Source organism: Fukomys damarensis, unplaced genomic scaffold, assembly GCF_012274545.1.
Source record: "Fukomys damarensis isolate Sample0158 unplaced genomic scaffold, DMR_v1.0_HiC HiC_scaffold_17, whole genome shotgun sequence".
NCBI lineage: Eukaryota > Metazoa > Chordata > Mammalia > Rodentia > Bathyergidae > Fukomys > Fukomys damarensis.
This window is the reverse complement of record NW_022900929.1, coordinates 68,400,348-68,407,177: the sequence shown is the minus strand read 5'-3', so window position 1 is coordinate 68,407,177 and position 6,830 is coordinate 68,400,348.

Sequence of the window (6,830 nt, the reverse complement as noted above, 5' to 3'; positions counted from 1 at the left end):
AAAGCTTTCCTCCCTTAAACTGTGAGTGTTGGTATCTTGCCCCACAAAAGGAAAGCTGATGAATACACATTTATTTTGGAGGCTACAGGTCTAAACTCAAAAGAAATAACTGCATCATGCTCTTCTTGGAAGCTCCAAGGAGAAACTGCCCCATGCCTTTCCCTTAGCCTCTGGTGTTTCTGGCCATTCCTTCACCCAAAGACTTATCAATGTGATTTCTGTTGTCAAATGGCATTCTCCTCTCTCTATGTGTGTTTCTGTGCGTTTTTGTCTTCTTATAAAGACCCAAGTAATACTGGATTAATCCTTTCTGCCCCAGTGTGATCTCTTCTCAACAACTGTATCTACTAAAACCTTATTTCCAAATAAGGCTGTATTCTTAGATTCTGGAAGGAGATACTTTTGTGGGGACACTACGCACAGCTCCCTCTGCCGTGAAGAGAAGAAACGCTCTGTTGCATTCTTGCATGTTAGCCTATACTGGGCAACTGAGGTACGTGGTTGTCTGGTTGGACTCATCTGCCTTTCAGCATCTGTAACACTGCTCTGCTCTTTTAGGCCACCCCAGCTTGTCAGGCCCTGGTCCTACCACCTTACTAACTTATTTATAGAGGTTTGGGCTGTTTATATTAACCAATATTTTGAAAAAAATGACCTATATGCAATTTATTTCTGATTCTATATAATTCTTGCTTTTATTTGGACATTTACTGAAATATCTCTTGGGAGAAGGGGCAGAATTAGGGAAAAAGGAAGCATCAGACTTTTGACAGAAAAAGCTTTCTGAGAGAACTCCCAGACCCAAGCTTTAAATTATTAAGCTCTAGCTTGGAGGATTCAAAATATAGTTTTTCTATAATCCAGAGAGTAGGCAGAATTAAAGATTGAACAAAGGTGCTTCTCTCTCTCTCTCTCAGAAGAGGAAAACCACTTTGGCCTGGTAGAAGGCTTGTGGTGGGGGAGAGGAAGTGCATGAGAAAGAGAAGTGGAGAGAAGAGAAGACAAGAAAGGGAGGCAGGGAGGGGATGAGAGGGGCTGGGGAGAGGGGAGGGGACAGGAGAACTGGCAGGCAGGTGTCTATGCACCCACACACTCTAACAAGTCCATGGCGTAGACAGTTCAGTTTTTAAAAACTTGCCTCAATTCCTTGATGAAAATGACTCCAACAGGGCAAATCAATGACTCTACAAAGAAACATAAATGTCACCGTGGGACATTCAAGTAAAGAGAAAATGAAAACTAATGCCCTTTTCTATCTAACGAGAGTGCAGATTAAGAAAGCCAGACATTTGTGGTGGCCCCAGAAATGCTTCAGTGGCTGGAGGGCTGGGAAAAGGCTGCGGCTGGGGTCGGGGTGGGAAGCCAGTGGGGGAAAGCCTGAACCTGTGCATGCAACAGGGTAAGCGGGGAACAGCCAAAGACCATGCGCAGGCAAGTCACACTGGGTGGAAGGGGACCCTCTACTTGTTATCAGGCCAAAGCATGAACCGACACTCTTGGGGTAAGAGCAGGAGAGAAACCTAGGAAGACCTGGCAAATACAGAAAAGAGACTAAGTTTGAAAACCAGAAGAGACTGCGATTATTTCTCTCTTCCCTCCTTTCCTCTCTACTCTCTTTTCCTCCCTTTTCTTCTCTTCTTTCTCCCTCCTTCCTCTCTTGCTTTCTCTTATCTATCTTTTCACCACCAACTGATAGGAGTGGCTCATCAGCAGACTGGATTTAATAACAGTGGATGCTAAAACTTGCACGTCTATAGAAATGTGGTGAGATGGTAAATTGCAAAAGCATCACCTGGTCAGCACTCAGATTTTCTTCCCTTTATACACTATCAACACACGCATCTGTCAGTTGCTGCACATGTAGAATTTGGCCTTTAACCCTTGTCTAGTCGTTTATACCTTATGTGGCTCAGCTGAATCACTCGTTCATCGGGAACAGTGGATTTCTTTATATTTTCAACATGAAATTTCTAACTTAACTTTGATGTTGCCTTTACTCTGGTCTTAATCTGCTCTACTGTGACCTAGAAGCATAATGTATCTTTTCATAAGCTCTTCTTTTAAAGATAGTGAATCAAGCCTAGTGATAAAGCAGGGGCTTTTTTGCTTGTATTTAAGCGATGGGGCTCCCCAAGGACACAACCAGGAATTGCGGCCCTTTTCAAAAAAATAATCTCTAAGCAAAACTGTATTCTCAAATACTCAAGTTTTCAGAAGGCATTATGCTATTTATAAATACTGAACGACAGAGCCCTTACCAATAAAACTGTAGAAAGTGACTGGGCAGAAGGAGGGCAGATGCATTTTGAATAAAAGCAAGCAAAGTAATGCTTCATCATACTTATAAAACTAAAGGTGCTAAACTGTCAGCTACACCCCAATGGAAAGGGTTCAAGTTACTAGTCTTATACACTAACACTCTGTTTCAGCAAACACTGAGAAAAATATCAAAAGCCTCAATCATGACATTCTTATTTTATTTTTATTTTTTGGTTTTTGAGACAGGGTCTCACTATGTAGTTGAGACTGACCTGGAACTCACTGTGTAGACCAGGCTGGTCTCGAACTCACAGTGATCTCCCTGCCTCAGCCTCCCAAGTGCTGGGATTACAGGCATGCACCACAACGCCTGGCTAACCATGACAATCTTTAAGCACTATGTGCCAGATGCTTAGCTACGGTATCTTCCGTGTATTTAAAACTCTGAAGTAATCTTTTGCTGTCTTCCTTTATGGATGAAGAAGCTGGCAAGGTCACCCAAGTTCACGTCCAGGGTAGTCTGATGGAAAACACTCAGATGTTCACCTACTTTGTTATACTGACCAGCACCGAGTATCCACTTTGAAATGACTCAGACTTGTGTCTTTTTATAAAATAATGTCAGCATTATGACTTTGAAGAAATAAGAATGCATATGGAACAGACTACTAAAATCACTAGGCTATAGCATTAGCACCTAAAGGTAAGATTCACCCTCTCCCCTGGGATCGAACCCTACAGTGATCCTTGCCTCAGCCTCCCAAGTGCTGGGATTACAGGCATGCACCACAACGCCTGGCTAACCATGACAATCTTTAAGCACTATGTGCCAGATGCTTAGCTACGGTATCTTCCGTGTATTTAAAACTCTGAAGTAATCTTTTGCTGTCTTCCTTTATGGATGAAGAAGCTGGCAAGGTCACCCAAGTTCACGTCCAGGGTAGTCTGATGGAAAACACTCAGATGTTCACCTACTTTGTTATACTGACCAGCACCGAGTATCCACTTTGAAATGACTCAGACTTGTGTCTTTTTATAAAATAATGTCAGCATTATGACTTTGAAGAAATAAGAATGCATATGGAACAGACTACTAAAATCACTAGGCTATAGCATTAGCACCTAAAGGTAAGATTCACCCTCTCCCCTGGGATCGAACCCTGAGCTGAGCAATATCTTCAGCTATTAAAAAAAAAATTGTTCATCTTTTTATTTTGAGATAGGTTCTTGATAAATCACTAAATTGTTCAGGTTGGCCTTATATGCCTAATTCTTTTGCCTCAGACTCACTGAGTCCTGGGATTACAAATGTGGGCCAATGCGCTGTGCAAGGGTAAGCTTTGAATTATGGGTTTAGATAACAACTAGGATAGAAATTGTGAGCGGTTCACAAATCCTGTAAATCTAGAGTGTGTCCAGTTTCATATGTGCCAGGGGGGTCCCCTTTACCGAGTGAGTGAAAGGTCTCTAAAATAGGCTGCTCTTTCTAAGCTGAAGGTGAGACAATCAAACCATCAGTGCTCTTGCTTCACATTTTCTGCTTCTGATGTTACTTTCCTCAGTTTGTCAGGCATCCTCAGTGGCAGCCACAATATATCTGAGAGCTTAGCCCCATCATCTGGTTACATATTACCTTGGCATCCTTTCCAAACAGAATCCACACACTCAGCCTCTGCTGGGCACCTCACTTTCCATGTGCACCCCCTAGTTGCTTTATTCTCTGGGTATTTTCCTGCTTCCTCTGGCAATAATTGGGGAGCAGTAAGTCAGTGTACAGAGCTGCCAAGAGACAATCACTAGTGTGCCACTAGTGATTTTCACATCCTTGTTGGATTTTACAAACTAGCCGGGCCACACGTGAGTGACAATCTGTGTGACTCAGCAGGTCAGTAGAGCAACAGGAAGACTGTGTGAGTAACACACAGGCCCGGTGCTCGGGTTGTGAGGAGAGGCTAGAGGGGGGAAGAAAGGCAGATTGGCCACTGACATTCTGAATTTGCCCTACTCACTTATAGTCCCAGAATGACCAGTTCTTTTATTTTTATCCTGCTACCTTGATCTTTCGACCTCCTCCAGGACACTGCCACCCCCTGTGACTTAGGATGAAATGTCATGCTCCTACAGGGCAATGGAGGCAGGAACTCTAAACGAAAACTACAGTCAACCAGAGCACAATAGCTGGCTGAGGTAATTCAAAGTGTTGGAGAAATAAGCCCCTGCATTTTCATAACCATTCGCACAAGTGACAGCGTCCACGGCTGTCCTTGCCGAAAAGCTCCTCTAGACTGGACCCTGGGAATGAGGCAGTGTGGGCAATGAAAGAATTCCTTAGGGTGCGGGGACCCCTGTAACATTCACGTTCAGCGTGGCAGTCTGAGAAATTGGCCGTTTCTGAAGTCACTTCCACTCCTTCTGCAGGAAGCTGCTCTAATTGGGCCTCATGAAGTAGCCTGTGCGTGATTCCGTAAGAGGCCTGGCACAGCTGCTGAGAGCTCGTTCTCCCTGCGGGCTCAGCTCAGGCTCACCACCTGGAGGCCTTGAACAGCTAGTGCTAAGGTGTGGCTACACATATTATACCTGTTTGGTCAGCGCAGCCTAAGCACATGTTGACTTTCAAAAAGGAAGTAATCTTTTGGTTGATTTAACCGGCCAATTATTTCTATAAATAATCTGTGTCATATTTTTCTAGGAGCAGAATCCCATATGGCATCCAGTGCAATTTTCCTTTTCAGCATTGTGCAGTTGAAGCAATGGCTGCACACAATTGCTCCCAAATTGTGCCTGTGGACTTTATTTACAGCACTTGCAGTGTCAACAGAAGTAGAGGTGCAGGTGTTGATCAGCAAAGACTGCCCCTTGGAATGTGTATATCTGGAAGGGAGAAACTATATCTCATATAAGTTTTTAAAAGTTCGATACTTAGGGTAGAGCCTGGCTGTTTACTCTTTTTGTATTTCAGCTGCGATGGAGATAACGCTGCAAAATGGCCAGGTTGTCTAAGCTTCAGATTATTTCACCCAGGAACTGCCAGAGGTCTGCATAGTGTATGGGTTTTCCCTATGCAGAGATGCACATTAAGTGGAGAACAAAGCCCGGCAGGCATTCCTACAGCTCAGATCCAAACGCTACCGGTGAGGAAGGGTAATCTCCATGAAGTGTTCTCATTGGGTCGCTGGGTTGGTTTGCTACTGGGAAGACCTTGGGGATCATGAAGTATCCCAGTCTAGAGAGCTGCACTCTCCCGAAGAGCCTGTTTCCATAACTAAGGGTTAAGACACGACTGTACAAGTGTGGGGAGGAAGCACCACCTCAGCACATTAACAGGATACAGCTCGGAACAGACCCATGGAGGAGACATGTTCTGAGCTTCCATGTGAGACAGTCCTTGCTGTCTGCAGTCCCACGAAGCTCTGCGCTGCAGTGTGCAGGAATGATCTTCTTAGAAAAGGCAGAATCATAAGAAAAATGTCCGCCCTACAGGTTACCAAAGAGCGAGCTTCAGTCATCTGCCTTCAGGAAGGCCATACATTGAGTTTTGCTTCTGGAGCGATGTTTCATTCCATCCAAAGTGCTAGCTCACAAATACTGCAAAGGGTCCCTAAAGCTTGGGAGCCATCCTCCGGGACCCTCTAAAATTCTTGGTTCCTCCCTCATCCCTTGTGGACCCCGAGGATAATCACTCACCCCCTATAAAAATGAATATGCACGATTCTCTTAAGAGAGGAAAAGGGCTGTTCATTTTCTAGTGTGTCCCTCCCCCAATCGAAGACAGTTTGAAGAGAGGGACTTGCCCTGTGCTACACGGGTCTACTCTGAGCACAGATACATGAATACTGTGCTCCAGACTCTCCACGGCAATTACCTTTGTGACACATGTACAGATGCACGTTTTAAACCGTTCAAGTCACTTTTCCTACACTGTTTGGACAGCGGAGAATATATTCAACAAAGTGGACTGCGTATAGCAAACAGTGATTACTTTGATTACAGAAACAAATCATGCTCATTCCTACGTTCCCAGATTTTCCCTACTAATTTTTGGCGAAGTAGTTGTAGACCTGTTCTAATGTAAATGAAAGATGCTTTGGATTTTGCAATCCTTTTCTAACCATGCGTTTTTTTTCAAAGCCCCTCAAACATTACAGCTAGCTCTGCCCTAATGAAAGACAGTGTCATCCACAAAAGAGACTTTTTCCCCCCAAATAGTTAACTTTGGGAGACATTACATACAAAATAATCTCTGAACTACTAGTGCCCCCCATACTTCTGCTGTGATGCCCATATTACACTAAAAGAGAAAGAAACGGAGGAGGAAATGAGGTCCTTTCCAAGTGCCCTGGCCTATTCCGCCCTCTAGCCATGCCAAAGCGATCCTGGAAGACCTTGGGCGGCAGGAGGAACAGCATGTCGTGCAATTACCGCGAGTCTAGGTGGAATTCGGCCCTCTGCTTGCAAACGCCAACAGCCGGTATATAAGGGGCCCAGTCCCCGCGGAGCTCCGGGGAGCGGGAAGGGCTCCGCCTGGGAGGCAGGAGCCCCGCGGAGCCTCTCGGCGCGGTCCACGCTGCTGA